The sequence below is a fragment of the Parasteatoda tepidariorum genome, chromosome X1 (assembly GCF_043381705.1).
Source record: "Parasteatoda tepidariorum isolate YZ-2023 chromosome X1, CAS_Ptep_4.0, whole genome shotgun sequence".
NCBI lineage: Eukaryota > Metazoa > Arthropoda > Arachnida > Araneae > Theridiidae > Parasteatoda > Parasteatoda tepidariorum.
The window spans coordinates 30,947,399-30,969,593 of NC_092214.1; the positions used below are offsets into that span (position 1 = coordinate 30,947,399).

General features: G+C 25.6%; 1 protein-coding gene across 1 annotated transcript in view; it reads left to right on the forward strand.

Annotated features, from left to right (window-relative positions):
* The window catches only part of LOC107450919 (NGFI-A-binding protein homolog), a gene marked incomplete at its 3' end in the record, with an annotated part of 240,314 nt that overhangs the window by 151,825 nt on the left and 66,294 nt on the right, over positions 1 to 22,195 (forward strand).

The window sequence follows — 22,195 nt, forward strand, 5'->3', positions numbered from 1 at the left end:
ACGAAAAATCAATTCAGTAATAAAAATTTTAAAAAAGTTACGGTATTTTTTTTAAATATTATTTATATGCATGCATTTTAAAATATATAAAAATTATTTATGTAGCAAAATATTGCGTAAAACTAATTTTTCGTAATAACATTAAATGCCGGACTCTTTCATTTGTAAGGAAAAAACTTAATGTGTTAATGCTAATACACTATTTTGTGTGATTTATTAATTTATTTTTTTTTTAAAAAAAGGGGGGGGGGTAAAATTCAACTTTTTCCGTTCCCTCGGGTAAAATTAATACTTTTACTTAAAAGCAGTAGGGTTGGGAATAAAACTTTCTATTTTAATATTTGTACACTTTCTTGTAAAACTGTTATAATAACATTTCAAGTAACTACTGTAAACAGTTATTTTTTGTATTGACATAACAAGCGGTCTGTATTACATTGCTAGGAGTAAAACTTACTACGTCGATATTTTCACTATATTTTTGTAGATTTTTTTAAAAAAAATTATATTAAGAAAAGAAAATTCAGCTTTCGTTGCCCCCTCCGATAAAATAATATAACCTCTTAGATTGAAATTTAGGAACACTTATTATATTTTATTTCTTATATTAAATTTTAGACACAATCAAATGAAATATAAAATTGTCCAAAAAAAAAAATTACCGACCGGAAATAAAATTTAACAAAAAGGCTAATGGTACAGAAAAGTATGTAATTTTAACGAAAAATGCTATCTCTAACTAAAAACTACATTTCCTTTTATTTGTTCTTTTAGATTTTAATTTCAGTTATCTTCTGGCAATATATAATCAAGGAAAGGGTTATTTTCTCAGGCAAGAAGTTTCCGTCCTTTGTTTATAAAAATTGTGAACTTATACCCCATGGCCATATAGAGGGCATGGGACTAAAACGTTTCCGATGATTTCTTATCAATACAGATGTTTATTCCAGCAGTTGCTCCACTCATTTATCATAGAAAATTGTAAACTCGTGTTTGCAGCCTGCACTCAGTAAATAAGAGCAAAAAAATAATCATCATAAATAAAAGTAAGAAGAAAAAAAATCTTTAACCCTTTCTTTTCTCTCTTTTTTTTAATTTTCTTTGATGTTTTTCGTCCACCAGCTGTGTTCGGACGGAATAAACAGCAATTTAGAACAGTTCAATTGTTTTTTTTAAACAAAAAATAAATATAAAAAAAATGATGAGAAAAAATTATTTGATACAGATATTATTAGGTGGTTTGGCAAAGTAATTTAAAAAGATTTTTTTTTTTTTTTTTTGATTCTTTTCGGGCGTGGCAGACAATGCAAGCGCTAAAGGTAGAATAATAATAAGTACTTTAGCAGCGCATCTATGTTCAAGACAAAGACTCTAACCCTTTCCTCACCAGCTGCTATAGGCAGTCGTTGAAGCAAAACCTAGGTGGATGAGAAAGATGCAATGAAAGAGGGGGGAAGAGAAAAATCCAGGAAGTTCTCTTGAAGAGCAAGAGTAGCTTCTTTCTCCCTTTTTTTTTTTTCGCCTTCTCTTTTCAACCCTTTTTTTCCTTCTCTATTGTCAGCTGCTCGGCTCCATATTTGGCGCATTTATCGAGTTCGCTCTTTTGATGCTTTGAATATCACTTGGCGGTTTGGCGAGAATTTGAAAAGCTGTTGAAGGGCTATGAATATAGGGCTGTTGTTTTAAATGTAAGGTGCATGTGCATATTCTGAGTTGTCTATGTATAAAAAAGGGCAGTTTCGTAAAACGCGGAATCAATATCTTTAGTTTTTATGACTTGTGACAAAGCGGCGCGTTGAATGATTTTTCTTGACGTTTATTTAGTTTCTTTTTTGTCCTTTTTATTCTAGGCGACTTTTAAATGGAGAACTTATTTCCATCGCCGATTCCCGTTGTAAGGAGCAGAGTTATTTTTCCACAGTCCAAAATCAAATAACCTGAGAATTATTTTATGATAGTTAATTTGGGATAAAGTAATTAAAATAACTCCGAGCATATTTTTTATGATTAATTATTTAGTGCTTAACATAAATCTAGAATATTTTCTGTGACTAAATATTAATGGCGTCACTTTTCAACTGTCTAAAATCTAATTACAGGAGAATATCATTTTATGATAGTTAATTTTGGTTAATTTGGAGAAAACTGCGAACGTATATATATGTACGTTCGTAAACCTTTTTTCCCATGTCATTACATATTGCACTGCATCTTTAAGCAATGAAATTCCTAATCTCTTGTGAAAAAACTTATGCAGAATTATAGATATAATATATTAAATATTAATCTTAATGTTAACGATAATAAATAAAATTATCTCATAATCATTTTATGATAGCTAATTTGAGCTAAAGAAATTAAAATATTTATTTATTCTTTTTTTTATGCAAGAATTACTTATTTTCCTAAAAACCGGAATTTTTCGGGTCAAGAACTTTTTTCTTTTCTTTTTTTTTTATGCTCATATGTTTGTATTAAATAAAATAGTTTCAGACTAGTTTATTCTAGAATAATTCATTGCTACGTGTCTAACCTTTGCAAAAACTCTTTTAAGCGGCTAATTTTTTTTCAAGCTGCTAAATAAAAATTTAGTACAATTCAGTCTTCGTAACATTTTTATGAAATTTATTTAACACTATGTTTTTATTAATTTATTTTAGTATCAACCAGAATGTACAATAAAAATGTTTTCCAAAGTTTTTTTTTTTATCTACATTACAAAACAGTTATATATTGAATTTTGCAACACTATTTTCATTATTTTTTTTTTATTTCTTGATTGCTGATAAGACGATATAAGATAAGTGTGTAATAATTTTTCATTATCAGAATGATTTATCTGATTTTTTTTTAAGAATTTAATTTGTATAATCCTATTAAAATTTTTACGTTTTGACGTTTGTTGACTAGAATATAAAGCTTGTTCACGATTTTTAAATCAATCTACATTTTTTGACTGCTTCATAAGTTAATTGCATCCATTTATTGTTCCATTTTTTTTTGTCCTATTTACATCCGTATCCTTTACTAGTGTCTTAAAGTTTAATTGCTTATTTTTTTAATATAAAATAATCAATTTTATCATTGTTATTTCCATTGTCAAAGTCTCACAAATATATATATATATATATATATAGCTTTTTTTTTCAATGAAAAATTTTCCAAAAATAAATAAAGCAGGAACTGCAAATTAAGCCCGATGAATAAAAAGAAGCGAAAAAAAGTCTTGTTTTTAAGTCCCAAAATCATGACCTCCAATTAGCGTGATACAGGATTCAAGCTATCAGGTTATGGCGTGTAATTGTGTAATTATTGATTGTTTTATTAAATTTCATCTAAAAAGTTTCTAAAAGCTCTATAAAATACAATTCATTAAATTTGCTTATTGAAGATAGTTTTCATTGTTTCCTTTAAAAAAAAATAATGACGACTGAGAAAGAAAGCGAATTTCTTTTGAAAGCAAAGTTCGTCTTATGAAATTAAAAGCTGTTTTGATAACAGGATTCTATTTTTAATTTTTTTATGTTACAAGAAAAGCCCTAGGATATTATCATGACTCTAAATATCATATACTCTTAATAATTCTCTCTTAGATGAAAAACATCATATTTCTCTTTACTTCTTTGATTGTCTGGGCTAAGAAATAAAACATTTTTACCCTACAAAAGCCTCTCTTAAGTTATCTGAGAAAGCTTTTATGCTACTTTATATTTATTTATTTATTACAGTTTGTAATTTTGAGAAAATAACAGCTGATTTAAAAATGTATATTGCTTTCCATTATTAATAATTTAACTAGCTTAGTCTTCTGTGTTTAGCGTATAAAATTAGAAGAAAAAAATTTTTTCCAAATAAAAATGTTTAAAAAAATTTATGGGTAATTTTGGTATCATAAATTTCATCTTTTATTTTTGTAGTCAGAAAAAAATAATTGGCTGCATTTTGATGAGATTATATTTTTGCTTGCATAAAGATTGTAAAATAATCCAGTGATATTTGTAATGCAATGTTTATAATAAAAACTAAAAGTTATAAGAAAAACTAAATGTCATTATGAAAATTAAAACGTTTTCTGTTCTCAAAAAATATTAACAGTGTTTAGCCACATTTAATAATCAAATATTAAGTCAGTATTGAAAAGTTGATTATTTATCTTTTTTGCGTTATAATGTTGTATAATTTATAATATTTAAATTGTAATTTTTCTTTTAATTATTAAATCTATTATAGCAATCAATGAAAGGCTCTATTTACAAATCTGAAACAATTTGTTTTTATCAAATCAATTTATATGTATGAAAAATATAAAAAAATCTGTTGTTTAAAGTTCTACGTTTATTGTACAAATTATTTTTAAGGTATAAAAAGTAAATGAGTAAAAAAAAAATTTAAATTTAACACTTTCATTTGTTTACAAATTTAAAAAAAAAGTTAATAATCAATTTATACAGGAAAAGTTTTATTTTTAATAATTTTCGAATTTTTCCTCTCAGAAATTTATTTTTATTTGTTGATCAACGAAACATTTATTTTTTCTGAACAATCTTAATTACATTTCTTTAATGCCTTCAGATTTTTTAATCTATCTTCATATGACAAATCTCCTAGTTGGCCAGTCTTTTATGTAACTCGTTTTACGAATTACACAACTTAATTAAAGGGGTGTTAATGCTTCCTACCCCCTCACTGGTCACTCTAATACCTTTACAATATGTAATCAAGTAACAAACAAAAGTATCCCTTCTGTCATATGTCCCAGGGCAGATATGTACGTGCAATAGGGTTGGGCGGTACGAGTACCATCTGTTGTTCACACTTGGCGGTAGTAAAGGGTTGGCTATTGTTTGCTTCTTTTTTTCTGCCAAACAATGGCAATATTTGTCTACTTACCTGAGTTTATACCTAATGGAAAAGGAGGATTTTCAAATCGAATGTTCAAAAAATAAATTATCTTTCTTAATGGCATGTGATGAAGTAGTGGATTTTAACCCTTTGTGAAGCTTTTTTCTTGAGATTTTTTTTCCTCCAAAAATTATACTTAATACACCAAAAAGAATACATTAAGGCAAACAAAAATGAAATTAGTTTTTACTTCTGTTATAAATAAGTTTTTAACAGTTGAGCCTGTGGAAAAAATGTAATTTCTTGTGTTTCTTGTAATTTGCTGCCAATCATAAATAAAGCTTTTAAAACTCCACAGATCTTAAACTTCGCTGTTAAAAATTTTGAAGAGTGTTGAACCATCATAACATCCTTCGAGCCTAGGCCATATTATCGCTCAAATCAATCGCGTTGAACCATATTATCGCACAAATCAAACTCTTTTGAACTTGACTGCACACTTTTATGGACTTGGACTGAAACATAGTTTAATTTAACACCTTTTTAATGTTTCATCTAATTTCACAATGTAGCTTATTCAAGATTTCGATGGTTATGATAATATGATACAACTTTTTTTAGGTATACAGCTTAAATAACAGAACATTTCAGATTTTTAATTAATTAATATTTTAAAAAAATAATAATTAAATTTTTGTGTTTTTTTTCTCATAATTTTCTTTTAAAAATTTATTAATTAAGAATTTGCTTTAAATAAATTTTCTTAATTAATAAATGTATCATGAAACTATTATTTTTTGTACACTTTATTTACTTTAAAGGGTTACAACTATTAACTTTTTACTGAATAATGTTTGCATTTAATCATTTAACTTAATGTTAAATGATTTTTACTAGGTTTGTGTCCCACTCCTGCTTTAATACCTAAATTAAGTTTTGAAATGTGTATAAATACAAAAAATATTTTAAGTAAAAATGAAAAAAGTTTTGAGGAAAATCATTTAAAAAATCTTTCTGGTTCGAAAAGAAAACTGATTATCTATGCAAATAAGATAGAGATAAAATATTTTTTAAAGACAATGTTTTCTACTTTTAAAATAGAGTAACTTGTTAGACCTAACTCTGAATTTTTCTTTAAGTAGTTAAGTTTTAACCAGCCATACTATTTTTTTTCTAAAAAAAAAAAAAAAAAAACTGAAAATCTTGTTAAAGGAGATATATAAGCAATGAGGCGAAACAAAACAAGTTTGAATTTTTCCTTTTTTTATTTTTGTTTTTTTCTTCACCTTAACTGAAACTAAGCCTAATATGTTCTCTTAGTTTCCAAACGGTCATACAGGTGGAAAAAACCTTATTAGGAAATATATTTACACTTTATTTTTTTATACCATATAAGAAAATAAAAGAAAAAAAGACGATTTCCTTGCTATTTTTTTTTTATCTACACATTTTTATATATATCAAGAGTATCCTTTTATCTTCTGAGACCATGTTAGAAGAAAAAATATAAGTTTGGGGCTGTTTGGAAATCTTCCACCTTATCCATGGTTGTTAATTAAGAACGTAAAAAACTAACATAAACTATAATAACTTGATATTAAATAACTAAAAGAAAAATATAATTACTAAAATTTTATTAGCTGAGATGTTAACTATTGATGGTTAATAGATGGATAAAATTATAAAATCACAACGTTTCAATTCACATAAGTAAAAAATTTCCATAAAAATATGAAGATTTAATTTTTGAAATAAAAAATATTTATTCTGAAAATGATGCATGCTAGGTTTACATAGGCTTCAGAAAAATAATAATAAATGAATATATAAATAAAAAATGGAAAAGTACTTGAATTTGCTTTCCAGTTTTCAAGGGATGCTGAAGTACTTCAAAATCATTACGTATTAAGTTCTTAAAAGTTGTTGAAGTCCTTGAAAAATAAAAGAATTTGAATTCAAAACTAAAATTTTATTATCATCAAATATTGAATTATTCGTAGTTCATGTGTCAACTGCTTTTAGTGTTTTAAAATGAAATTTTCATAAAACCAGTGATACATGTAACCGATTAAGCAAAGCTGAGCTAACCGAAATGGTTAAAATTTATTTTTTTAAAAATATCTAGGAAATTTTGAGAAAACGGAAGCATTAAATTTGAAAATAAAATGGTAAAAATTTTAAAATTTGAATTAATTTTAGGATTCCAAAGCTGATTTTTATAATAATAAAAAAAAAGAATGAGTAAGTCTGAGTTATGTTAAAGTTTGCTCATAAATTATTTTTAAATTTCTAGACTACTGAATTTGGATTTATTCCAATTAATATCAAGCTATTTCCGGTTGAGTCAGCAAATTATTAAAAAGGGGAAAAAAGTTAGCTTAAGAAAATTGAACTTTTGAATTATGTTCATTATGTTTCTTAATTGCAAACTAAAATATTTCACCATCTATTTTAAAATGATTTATTGTCTTTCTTCCAATTTTAAAAATCCTTGAAACTGATTTTTTTTTTTTGAAAAGACCTTGAATTTTATTTTGAAAATGGAATTGGTACCATGTGTATGACTTTGAATTATCACAATACCGAATACGTAAATTTGAAAAATTAATTATCGAATTGTTTATAAACTTGTCTGAAAATTTTAATTACTTCAATAGTTTCATTCTCAGTTTCTTTCTTTTACACTTTCTCATATGTTTGGCAAATTCCAAAAATTTCACCGTATTTGATTCAATAATTCAAGGAGTTAGAGATCGTGTTTGTAGCTTTGTTATAAAAATGATAATGCTGCAAACAAGAACTCTTATTTATTTTTTTTTCATGACCCTCTTTTTGTGTTGTAAGTTATTGATAAATGTATCTTAAATTTAAAAAGTTCAAATTTAAAAAAAAACTTTTTTTAAAATTCATTTTGCCAATCTTTGCAGAATTCTGTTTCCAAAGTTTCATTTATTGAGAGTTTAAATGAAAATTTGTAGATTGAGTCGAAAGTACCTTCATATGGCTAATAAGTGGGCTTGAAATGAACTTTATAACTCTACAGATCTAAATCTACTCTGTAAATAAGTACACGATTCGTTTAAATTTTATCAAAATGCAAAATTTTAAAAAAATATTACTAAAAAAAATTTTGGAGAATTTTTTTGCTGAAAATACTTTTGAGTTTTTCAGAAAAGTTTTTGAGTCATTAAAAGCACTATTACTTCATTTTCTTCGTTGTATAGTACGAAAAAAAAAAAAAAAAAGAATTACCCTGAATATTTTTTGATCTGATGATGACTTCATAAGTTAAACTTTTGATCTAATTATTGGATTTTCACGTACTAGGACTCTTATCTTAATAGCTATACATCTTTACGATCCGATTCCTCAGGAGCTGTTCAACCAATTTCGTTCAAATTTTGATTTTGCCTTATAAAATTACATTCTTTAAAATGTTGTGAAAATTTGTATACCTTACAACTCAAAATCTTTTCGACTATTATTAAATAAAATAATAAATAATTATTAAATATTTTTTCATGGGGTTATCTTTAAACTAGCGAATTTTATAATCATGAGTAAAAATTTTTATATTTACTAAAAAAATTCTCGAGATATGGCGAATTACTCAAAAAGTAAAATCAACATTAAGAGGTCCAGAATTTGGTCCGCATTCCTTATTATTCTAATTAATGATTTCAACACATATTTCCAAAATGCTACCTCCTTATATTTTGAGGTCAGAAATTCAAATCTGTCTGAAAAAAAAAGGTATGTTTATTCAGAGAAGGTGCGCTTTTTTGTGTTACTTCAAAATTTGAAGTATCGTCTGCACTAATTAATTTGCTTAGTTGAGATCACTCCCTCAATCCATTAAGATTGATATATAGTATGTGGAAATCTGATCATTAGATCAAAAGTTATTCAGGTTATTCGTGTTTGTACACTGTGCAAAAAAAAAAAAAAAACGCAGTACCCTAAATAACTTTTGATCTAATTATCGGATCTTCAAGTTCTAGGGCTCAATCTTAATGGTTCGAGGGAGTGACGATCTTTTAAGTTACGAAATAAGACACAAAAATGCACTTTCTCTGAATTTTAATTTCAAATGGTAAAATACAAAATCTGAGTTCGAACAGTTCTTGAAAAATCGAATTTTGAAGAAGTCGTGTCTTTAAAAGTTTTAGTTTCCTGAAATAAGAACTGATTCAAATTATTTAGTTTAAATAATTTTTATTTTCGTTTTAATTTTATTTAAATATCTCTTATTGTCTCGTACCACCTGCGTGTCGAATTTTCGTTTAGTTTTAGTCAAATTTCGCAGTCACTCAGCATGGTTAAGAGAATACCATCTGTTTGTCAAAATCTTATCAAAACTAAATTGAATCTGTCAACTTTGAATTTGTACTTCATTTCATATGAAATGTCTTTGCTATTTTTTTGTAATAACTTTTTTTCTTCTCCCTATCTTTTCTATCAAATTAGATTCATGTTGTCATATTTGTTCTATATATAGATGAGAATGCTACTTGAAATGGTTAATTTGAAACTTACAGTTTAAAGCAAGGGTTTTAGTTTTTAAAAAAAATGAAGAAACTTTCATTTATATATATATATTTTATATTTCGTTTTCAATGAAATGTTTTCACAATGTCGAATTATTTTATCATTCAATATAATTTATTTTATAATTCATTCAAAATTCGTCATTTATCTTATATGAATTTATAGTTATATGATAGGCATAACGTTATCATGTCATAGTTATATGATGTGATGGGCTACACGATTGATAATAGGGTCCAGAAAACAAAATTTATATTACAGCGTACCTAAAGAAATATCACTTTTTCAATTTACAAGCAAAATTTTTTTCCTTTGTACGAAATCTTCTGTACATTTTGAAACATCGTGATCAAGACTTTGGTGCTATTTTAAGTATGGAAATTTTAAATTTTTGTCTTTTTTTTAAGCCAAACTCAAAAAACAAAAAAACAAAAAGGTATTAGAACTTCGCTCAATAATGAAAAAATAGACATTAACCTTAAAAGCTTTATTAACGAAAAAAATAACAATACATATTTTTAAACTTACTTTATCCAAAAAAGAAACAAGTAAAGTTTCTTTTTATTTATGAAAACATAGTAATATATCTTAACATTCTCCTTGACTACATATGTCAATAAATCAACATAAACAGTTTAAAAATACTTGCAATTATCACTGAATTGACCCAATATCAAAATTAAACTAACCTTATTTATTATGCAAGCTTGTCAAAACTCACTCTCATCTTTACTATATTTAAAATTGTTTCCATTTTATGAGGTTTTACAATTTAAAAGGTAACTTTTTATCTCTTTTAAATTTTAAAATGTTTTTAAATACCTTAATTTTTATATTACGTAATTAGTTTTAGCTTACTTTTTTTATGTTATGGAATTAAAGTGTCAAGCAGAAACCAATTACTGATATATGTTGATGATGCTGTAGCTTACTACATTTATGAATTTGTTGGATAAATTTTATCACGCAAAGTTGTTAACCCTGTAAACTTAACAAAAAAAAAATCAAATTAATTTTTCATAACTATTTAACACACGCTACGAGTCTTTGTTTAACTTCTCTTTGAAAGAGAAAAGTTACCTCTTTTAATTTAGAAGACTAATTCACTTTAAATTGCGTGTGATGTATATTACATTCTTTATAAAATGTTATCTTTTCAAACTTTAAAGTTTTTGAACCACCAAAAACATATTCTATGTCCAGAACAAAGACCGAATTTACAATAGACTCTGTATTACGCTATACTAGGATTCTTCATACTTCATATACTGCTTACAGAAACCTATCAAGTCTTATGAGCGCTAAATTATTTTCTTTTAAAGTCCTTCAAAATATTTTAAAGTTAATTTTTATTCCTGTTTAATAGACATGTAATAAGCGCAATTATGTTAAACAGTTCTGAGGTAACTTAAAAATTATTTATTAACTTTTTTGGTTTACTGCAATCGTTTATTGTCTAACATAATTTTTCTTAGTCTTTTAATTTTTTTGTTGTTAGTTATTAGTATTATTATTATCATTTTTTTTTTGGTATCTCACTTAGATAACCTACTCTTTCAGGAAAATCGGTGTAAATTGTTCTGTGAATCCTAGTAACAAATTTGCTCATATCTCAATAAAGTGTTTACTTGAAAGATGTTTATTCTGAGATTGAACTGTAGAATCGTGTAGTTAAGTTTAAATTGTAAGATTTTAATGTTCAACTTAGCTTCATACTAAAATTGCTGCAAATTTGATCTTTACTGTGGTACAACATATTTCGAAATTTATAATAATGTAGTTATGAGCAAATGTTAATAAAATAATTAATTTGTTTCCTATTTATCATGCACATTTTTGAAAAATAAGAAAATAGTTATAATATTATATGCATTCATAAAAAGTTATACCTTAATGCGTACCAAACTAATGAAGAGGGTACCGTTCTCTAAATACAAAATGAACAAGCCTTATTACAAAGTTGATGAAAAAATATGGAATACTTAATACAAGGAATCGGTTATATTGATTGCCAGCATGTTTATTAGCTGCATTTTATTTATTTAAAATTAACTATATGCTCAAAATAATAAATAAAAATAATAATACTTTTGTGTTTTAAATGTACATAGCTGAGAAATTGGTTTTTGGAAAAAAGAAGTAACTGATATTTTTTTCAAAAAATTTAACCCGCTGAAAAATAAAATTATGCATTTTTTGTCCTTTATCTTTTTTAGTTGACTTATAGAGATAAGAATAGTTTGATTTTCTATAGATTTAATTTTTTTATGCATTTTAATAGAAATATAAAACAAAAAAAGAACATTGAAAATAAATGTATTGCATATTTTATTAAGAAAAATATTTCGTAGTTGATTAAAAAAATAAAATAAAAATGTAAAAAACTGAATTTATTTTAAAAATATATTTTCTGGATGTTTTTTTATCATTATTAAGTTAAATATTAATGTCTACTAAACTAAATGATACTGATTAGTATTTCTCTTATTTTCCTATCTTTAAGATTTAACCACGTAACAAAGAAATTAAAACACCTTTTTTTTCCCCTGAAACTTTCTTCTGGATTTCTAATCATAGAAATTATTATCTCCGCTGCTATTGTTTCTTTATTTACTGAACAATATTTAAAATAGGCTTCTAAAATAATCTTGGCTATATACATTTACTTTAGTTTTTAAATTATTTGTGATTAATTTTATGCAAAACGAATCTTCTGTGGATTGAGTCTTTTAGTACTTTGCAAATATATATAAAATTTTTTTATTCATTCTCGTCTCCTGCAATACTCATGAGAATGTGTCAACCGTATTTCGAAATATTTTAATATTCCTCATTTATATGGCGAACAATTCATAAAGATTTTAAAATCTAGAAGAGGGAGTCAAGAATAAATCATATCTAAATGAATAATGAATTCTTTTGATAGGTGATTATTTTTCATTTTTCGAAAGTGAGATTTTCGATTTTCTGTTTTTTTTTTTTTTAAATCTGTTATCTCTTTTTAATCAGTAATTTTTTTTTTCATCATAGATAATAAGATTCCAAAGATAATTTTAGTTTAAAATCTTTCTTTTTTTATTATTCATATTATTTTTAAGATTTTCCTTCATAACTTACCAATTTTGGTTATTATTTTTTTTTATTACATAGAGGGCCAATACTTTTTTAGAGAATAATTTTTTTCTTCTTTTTTGTCGAAAAATATTTATTTTTTGCTTATTTCAAAATTTAAAATTTTCATTTAATCTAACCTTTTTACCCATGTCGAGGTGATTCTTCTTCCATTATCGGATATTTTGGTATTTAGTTTATTATAACTAATGTCAAATATTGATGTTAAATATAATAAAATAACAACGATGGAATTAAAAATGAAATTATGTTAAATAAAAGTAGGTAATAATAGTAAAAAAATTTTTAACTGTGTATGTTAAGTTGATGAATTAGATGAATTCAATTTTTTACTAGAATATTTTTTTAAATAATCGATTAAAAAAATTATGACTTATTCGCTATTATTTTTATGGTGAGTTAATTTATTTTTATTAAACTTACATAAAATATGAATTGTCTGGCATCGACTGCAATACTACGCTGACTTTTTTTATTTATTTAGTGATAAATATTACTGATCATAAAAAAAATATTCTTCAATTGCACTTAGGCTTAAATTTACTATTTTCACAAGTTAATAAATAGCTTTACTACTTTTAAGTATCTTATTTTTTCGTTAGTTATGAATCTATAATAAATTTATTTATTCAATAAATATCAAAATTTTTTTGACTATAAAAATTCTATACTTTCTTATTTATATAGTTTATATCTCGTTTGAAAGTGACTATCTGTTACTACTTTCCTATAATCGAGGATTATATTTTTATGCTGATATCTCCACAAAAAGCAAATAATAATACTAGCATTTTACGGAGAAAAAAAGCTTATTATCTTTTATAATCTTTAGTAAACTTAATTAATTAATCTTTAATTTCTATATTCTTTTATTAAACTTAAATATTTTTTAATGTCCTCCCCCCCTATTTGTCTATTATCTCCATATATATATNGGGCGTTATATATATATATATATATATATATAAATTTCTTTTTAAACACGTTATAAATTAACATATAAAAATAAAGCAACTTAAGAATAAAAATAGTGCATTTTATATAGGCTGTATCCTTAATAAGTAAGCGTTTAAAAAGAAATACCCGCCATCTTTTTGTGGTCTGGTCTGTTATTAAGAAGCTTCATACATATTGCAATTTGTAGATACTTAAAATTATTTATATTGTCATTATATTTTATTTATATTATATGTTTGTTTTTTTAATATAGAGAGTTTGCTACTCAATAAACTAATTTTTTTTTCTTTCTGCAATAATAGGAATAAATGCGTTAGTCGTAAAATCTAAATAATACTTCTAATTGAGTTACTTCTAAATATCTTATTCTACCATAAAGACACTAAGAGTACTTATTTTGTCGCCATAATTTCTTGGGTACAAGTATATTTTGTTATTAACCATCTTTTTTTTCTACTCTTTTTTTGGCGAAATTTGTTTGAAATTGACAGATTTTTTAAAAATGATTTAATTTTATGAAACTCTATATTGATTTCTACCACAGGAATGAGTTTGATAAAAAAAAACTAAAATAAAAATAGAAATCCAAAAATGCTATGTGCAAAAACACTTTTTAAATAATTAGAAAATGCCTGAAAATTAAGCAACAAGAAAGTCTATGAAGAAAGCTTTTATCCACCGAATGTTATCAATGTTTTTCTTAAAATGCCAATGCGAGATTTTATTTACTTATTTAAAATTTGTGATTATGAATATCAATGTGTGATTTTTAAAGCAAGTGAATACGAATCTCGATATTTAATTTTAAAATCGCTTGAATAAAAATCTCGATGTTTGATTTTCAAATGGCGCGAATACAAATTTCAATATTTGACTTAAAATCGCGTCAATACGAATTCCGTTGTATAATTTTTAAGCCACTTGCACACGAATAGTGACTTTTTTACGCGATATTTTGTATAATATCGTAAAAATACGAAACACGATGTGTGATTTTAAATCATGTGAATGTAGTTTTAAATCGTATTTGCATTGATAGGGATAAAGAATGAAAACGAATCCTTTCACTTCTCGGAAATTTGAAAACGATAAATTTTCTTAAAAAAGGTGGAATTTTTTTTTTAATTAAAAAAGCAGACGACACTCAACCAGCATGCCTGAAAGTCATGTGCAGAGAAATCGCGAGAAAAGTGCGAAACAGAAAGAGAAATTCTCATATCAATCTCTGTCAGAGTGACCTGAGCGTTAGGATAAAGTAATTTTGATAGTCGTTTCTTCTTTTTTTGGTAAAAACTAAAAAAATTACAGCGATTGTGGCGAAATTTCCGCCAACGGTTTGGTATACTATACGTAACAGTCGCTGGCCCCCTGTACTAATTGGCTATTTCTAAATATGTTATTCTTACATTAAAAGCCCAGAAATTACTTATAAAACTTGTATTATCGCTAATTTTATTTTATTCGATATTTTTTTATTAATGTCGAATTTTTACTCAGTAATAAAGTATCTTTTTTTTTCTTTATATTTTATAATAACTCTAATCAATTTGTTCGTCGCGATTCGATTCAAAATATTACTCAAAATATTACTTCGAGTCAAAATATTACTCCCATCAGAACCATTTCAAAACATGTTATTCTACCATGAAGGCACCAGAAAATACTGACCTATATCTATCTTTTTAATGTAATTGATGTCTGTATTTAGTTATAAAAGTGCTGAAGGGCAATGTTTCATTTTATTATGCTTTGTATTCATACTTAAAGTGTCCCGTTATAAAGTGCTAACATTGTTAGAAGGCAATTATATATTTGTCATTACTTGACTGATGCACATTTTGCGTGATCTGAAATTACTTTTTCAATCATCACATTATTTTCGTTTCATAGCCCTGATTAGTCGCCTTTTGTAATTTTTGCTTTTCGTTATTGTGTTTTTATAATAATGCTGTTGCAAACAGCTCAATCTAAATTCGGAATTGTGATAAATAGGAGTTTCGATGCTAAATTGAATTGTTAGTTGTCGCGTGCAAAAGCATAATATAATACATTTATGGTTTTTGGATTAATTTTTTTTAAACAATAAAACGCATTAATAGCCATTTCTGTCTATTCTTTTTCGAATGGAAGAGAAGTGAAAAGGAGAATACGCGTTGTTATCAATTTATATGATGAGATTATTTGAAATAAGGAAAACTCTACACGAAACATAGGCAATAAAACTCTTGTTTGAAACTTTATCAATTAACTTATCAACAAATTTCAATTAAAAATCATTAATTTTAGGAAAAATCATTTAGAAAATAATCTCTACCTTTCGAAAAAAATTATAATTTTAGAAACTTCCTTATTTTTAAAATATTTATTAATATTATTCAAGAATACGCTCAGAATACCCCTAGTTTCTAGTTAGATAGATATGAAATTTAATTTAAATATTTGTGCGATTATCGAATTGAGAAAACTATGTATGTAATCAGGGGTCTGTTTAGAAGAAATTTGGGTCCGTTAACGGACCCTTCACAAAATATCTTTTCACAAAATGTTTTATCTTAAAAACGGACCCTTCACAAAATGATTTTTCTTTTAATCGGATCCTTCACAAATTTGCTTATCTTCATTATTATTTTGTTAATCGACTAAACCCTTTCCAGGGCAGAAAACAAGAAAGATGAATGTAAACGAATTAAGTTTTGTCTTCGGCAGACGATTCTTCCATTATTCGTCCGAAATGAATATTCGGCGTTCAGCAGTATGGGCTAAATACCAAATATTTGTATGTTGCATCTCTAATTTAGAAGCAGCAATTGTTGTTTATTTTTTAAAATTTAATTTTTTTTAATTATAATTTTACAGTGTTGAGCATAATCTTGTATCGATTTACAATTTAAAAACTCCTTGAAAAAGTTTTTTTTTGCAATAACGGACCCTATTTGCACGAATTCATAAAAGCGGACCCTGGTTGAAAGAATGTGAGTAATTTTTTCACAATTTCACGAAAAACGGACCTTTCACAAAATGTCTGGACAGACCCCTGGTAATATAATGCCTCATTTTTTCCAAAGGTGACAATTTTACGTAAATATACTTCTTATTATTGTTTCCAGGTAGGTATATATATTTATAACCTAAATTCAAAAAAATTAATTCAAAACTATTTATTTAATTTATTACTATTTACTGAACTATTTATTAATTTAATACCAGTTTTCTTTTTAAAATTACTTAATTTTTTTATTTCTTAATTTGTTTTTATAAATAATTTTCATCGAAGCAAAATATTAAGAATGAATTGTTAATTATATTTAAAAGAAATTTTTGCTAATTGAATTCTTTTTTTTAAGTTTTGCAGAAACTGAGATTTCTTCCAATTAAGATGTTAGAATGAAATAAAATTGTCAGGAAGTTTTCTTAACTTTTTAAAACTGCAAACTAGTTCTTCCGCTCCAGTATTTTGATGATAGTGTCTTAAAAAAATGTGCCAAGTTCTTTGAACTGCTTGGCTACTAGAAGAAAACCAGAGCTATTTCGGGAGGACTCTGCCAATTTTAAAACATTTGTAACTTGTATTTTTATTTAAAATTTTAAAATAGCTCTGTAATATTTGGCGTGTATTCATAAAGCATAGTTGATTTAGTTAGCTCTATCAAATTACAGTATGTATTTGATTAACTTTTATTAGCTTTTAATTCGCTGCAATTAAAGAATGCTTTGATTTTTTTGTGTAAACAAAAGTAAGCTTCATATATAATATCTTATAATTGTATATTGTTTAATTTTGTGTTCCTTAAACATTTATACTATATTTATTGCGATATACTTTCTCTTTGTTTAGAATTATAGACAATTTGTAGTTTACTGAATTATTTATTTCCATCTATATAATCTTATATAAGGGAACTACCTGAAAATATGCCTAAAAAAATTTGGGAAACCTATTGTGCTTTTTTTTTGTAGGGTTTTAACTCTTACCGTAATGATTATGATACACAATCTACTATAAAAAATTATTGTTTTTGGAGCATTTATAGAATGCATTTAATTCATTTTGTTTCTATTTATTATCTCCAAACGTAATATTTTAAGTTTTTTCCGACTTGATATTCTTTTCTTGGTAATTTTTATAGTGACATACTCCAATTCTCTATTTTTATTTATAACAGTCACGTTAGAAATATAGTTATAGAATATCAACTAGATATATAGTTAATGGAGATTAACGTGCATATACATAGAACCTTATATACATATATGTACCGTTTCAAATGTAAGATCTGATTAAGGATCTTAAATATCATGAATCAAAATTATTTGAATATATTCTAATGAAAAAAATTAAAGTAACAAGAGCGCCTCGTTTAGTCGATAACTAGATAATTTGCGTTTAATCGATGCTGGATAATTTTTTACCCACTGCTTTTAATAAAAATTGCATAAAAAAAGTATATTCTTATTATTTTATTAGCAAACTGAAAAAAATTGAATTTATTTTTGGTAACAAAAAACCGCCTTAACGTTTTTTCCCCGAATTGTTATATAATATTTGCTTTAAAATCTTCCTTTTTATTGCAACTCGATATCCAATTATTTGTCTTTTTCCAAAATTTCGAAACTCATATGACATAACATAATATGCCTTTATTCTTTTTTATTTCTTAGTCCTCTTGCCATTTTATCTTATATGACAATTCGTATGCCAGACTTGAAATAAATTTTATTTCTATTGAGATGTTACGTAAAGGAATTAAGATGTTGCATTACATTTTAAGTATAGTAGTTATTACAAAGAAGAGATTACGATTATGAGTAGTAGTTATTATAATTAAGCGATGCCATTGGTCTTTTATTTTAAGTAGCAGATTTACTTTATCACCTCTGCTCACTGATTTTGAAATTTTTAAAAAAGTAATTTAATATTTTTTTTGCTTTTAAATGTCTGGTCATGAAAAATCTCATCTTCAGGATCAGTTGTTAGAAACTATTATAATTTTAACTTTTTTCCTCTGTAGAAGATTTTAATCAACAATAGTAAATTTTTGTTCATTAAATTAATAAATGTTTTATCTGTATCGATATTTAGCTTATATATATATAATTAATAGTGTAGCTGTTAATTAACATCTTTTAGTTGATGAAACAGTCTTTGGTTCATTATTATTATTTTTTTTTGTATAGTTTATTTCTTTAAAGAAAATGCAACAACTTAGTTTTCAGTTTTTAAGTTCAACTTAACTTTTAAGCATTCTTACTTTTTACCAATTATAATTTTAAGCATTCGATAATTAAAACAATATCGTATATGTTTCTGAAATTGAGGTATCTACCACACATATTAAGATAAAATTTTGGTTCTTAAACCAACCATGCTTTTCCCTTCAGCTCTTTTAGCTTTCAGTTCGTGCATTTCCTTTATCATACTTTTAATTCGGGAAAAAACTTATGGAGAAGAAAGAGTATGTGAGATAGATGTTTGTTGACTGCCGGCAGGATTCGAACCAAGGGCTTCTGGGGTCGTAGTCACCGTAGAAAAGGGTGTACCCCCCCCCCCAGGGTGAGTTAGAAAGCTTTATACATAGTGACCACCCGCATTACCCACCGACTAATTTAATATTATATAGAAAAATAACATTATTATGTCATCATTATTAAGTCATAAAGCAAAAAATGTGAAGAAAGGCTGAAATGAAAGTACAATAATGGACATTGTATAGTTTCAGTTCTATAAACAAAACGCTTCCTCAGTATCTAAACGTCAAAATTAATCAGATTTTTGACATTTTGCCAGTGACGTCAGTGTCTAAACGTCGAAATGACGAAAAACGTTATTTTACATTTAGACAATGAGGAAGGTTCTTTGCGTATAAAACTGAAACCATAGTATGCCCATTTATGTGCTTTCATTTGTGCTTTATTCATGTTGTTTTTTGCTTTGGTCTACATATCACAAAGTATACTCTATCCTTTGTTGGATATTAAGGCATCTTAATAAATACAAAAAAAAAAAAAGAAAAATACGTTTTGGGGGGAAAAAAGCGTGGACATTTTTATCCTTCATTTAACATAATATTTTTATTATATATATAAGAAAAATAGTGTTTTTTAGTAAACAGATTAAAAAATAAAACTTTTCTAAAAACAATAAACTCCCTGAGAGTTTTTTCTCAATAGTTACAAATTGTTTTTTTTTGTTTTTTTATTTGAATTACCCTTTGGATTGCAGATCAAGCACCAATTATTTCTCTTTCTAAATATAAAAGTTCCTTTGAAATAATATACCATCTAATTCTTTTTCCTTTTCTTGGGGCCTCCTTCCACTAGTTGTCATTTAATCTATATAAGAATTTCAGACCCCAATGAAGTTTTATTTCTTTAGAGGTACTGCCTGAAGAAGTTGTTATTCAGCTTTTTGACGAAACATTCCATCTGACAGAGCGACAATCTGTCTTTTTACTTGAAGTAGTTCTCTTTATTCTCAATCGCTTTTTCCCCAATTTTCGTCCACTTCACGAAGCTCTTTGTTTATACCTTAGTATTCAAATGTCTGCTAATAAAAATCCCACCTTTGGCTGCTCATTTTGTTTCTGTTTAAAAGGAAACTAGTACTTTTTACATTTGATTAGAGATTCTCTTTTTAGTTTTTGTTTTTGATTTTCCCCTTTCGGCATTGTTAGAACGAGTTCTAATTAACCAAATAAATTTGCGTGCATGTCTTAAATGTGACCGATGTTAACTTGTGAAGGATCATAGTGTTGTATTTTAAACAATTGTTTTCCTTCTTAAGGAGTTGCACACATCATTAATGAGATTAAAGCTTTTATTTGAAAAATTTGAAAAGAGTTTATTTGGTTTTATGTTGTATTCTTCTTTTTAATTTTTTTTTTACTTGACAGATGATCTGAATAATGAACTAATGCTGACAAATAATTTGTAAATTAGAGCAAGTTTTTTCCGTTTCGATTTTATGTTTGATTACTATTTAATAGCATTTAAATTAAAATTTCATTCGAAAGATTCAAAAAAAAGGAAGTGTTTTAAAAAAAGTTTTACTTCGATTTTGCTATACTAGTGGTTTTTTAATTGCCCTTTTGGACAAATAAATCCAACATTATTATTTTCGTTCGAGTTTGTATGGCTTTAAAATTTAAGCTTTAAAATTTAAAAATGAGATTAGATATAGTGGTTTCAATTAATTAAAATAGTGAATGTTTTTTTTTCTACTTCTTCTGTGATTAATTTATTTGTTTTACTTAAGAAATTTTTTTTAAACCGGTATTAGATGTTTTTTTTTTATTATTTATGATTTTCAGTTTTTAAATAATCAAGAAAAAATAGTTTTAGTTGCATTTAATTGTTTTATAAATTATATATTTAGGATTTTTGAAGCAAAATCCACTAAAGCAATATCTAGATACTAGCTTTTCTTAGAAATCTTGCAACGTCTTTCATGTCACTTGGTCCATTTGTCATCCATTCCCAATGATTACAGAACATGAAAATGTGATAAAATAGTTTCTTAGTAATAGTTTCTTAAGTATTCTAAATCGACTAGAGTTTCTTAATAATACTGAATAAGACGTCTTAATTTTCAAATATTTTCAAAATTCATGGCCTCTTGAAAAGAAAAATAGAGTTCCAATTGTAAAAAGAAGAGGGCATATCTCTCCTTTTTTTAAAAGAAATTTACTCAAGTAAAAAATTTTAACTTATAGTTATTCTTTATAATCCTTCTAATTTAGACTTATCCAAGTAATTAAAAACGTTTTACGAAAAAGAAGAGGAAACTAGTTGTTTCAGAGGGAGTTGTAAAATTTGGAGATGATCGATAATTAATTAGCAATACGGTTTTTGGGGATCAACAACTATAGATCATTAGCATTAGTAATAAAAAAAGATGTGGAATAATCGGTTATAAGAGCATGTAAATCTTCCTAAATTTTATTTTCAAGATGTTTTTTCAATTTTTTTTTTATTAAATTAAAAATTAACGTTTTGTGTTCATAATTCAGATAAGAGCCTTATTTAAACTAGTTACAATTATTGAAAGAATTACTTTAATAGATTATATTCCAAACTCTTCTTCTAAAATTTTCTTAAAATAAAAATAGAATTTACACTCCTATTTCATATTTTTTAAAAATTGCAATTTTAGATAAAGTTTATCTTATTCTTAGCATTTATTTTTATCTTGAAATTACTTATTCTTAAGGAAAAAATTTACTTTAATTTATGTTCTTTATAAGTCAGCGGGATATAAATCTGCTTGAAGAATATTTTTTTATTTTCTTTTGAATTTCAAGTGTAAATAATATGCTATTCTCATTTTTTTTAAAATTTATTTTTGCTACACGTTTTTAGTTTGATTGCTTTCACTAATTTGTTTCATTTCTCTTAAGGTTGAATAAATTCATCTTTTTTCTCTAAAAAAACAAACATATTTTCTTAATCTTTCAAATGAAAATACAGAATAACATTTTTATGTTGCGTTTAAATTCCCTCAAAAAGTCAAATAAAAAATATTATTCTCAAGATTATATTATTTAATCGTAAAAGCTTTATTTTTTATTATACATTTTTTGCTGCATCAAAATTTTCGAAATTTAATTAACATTTCATTCGAGTAGGCCTGTGCAATTAAGTTTTTCTCTCAAAATGTGTGCAATTTGAAGAAAAGAAATTATGAAGAAAAAGTAAATTGCCTTAAGAAACGTTTTTCTTT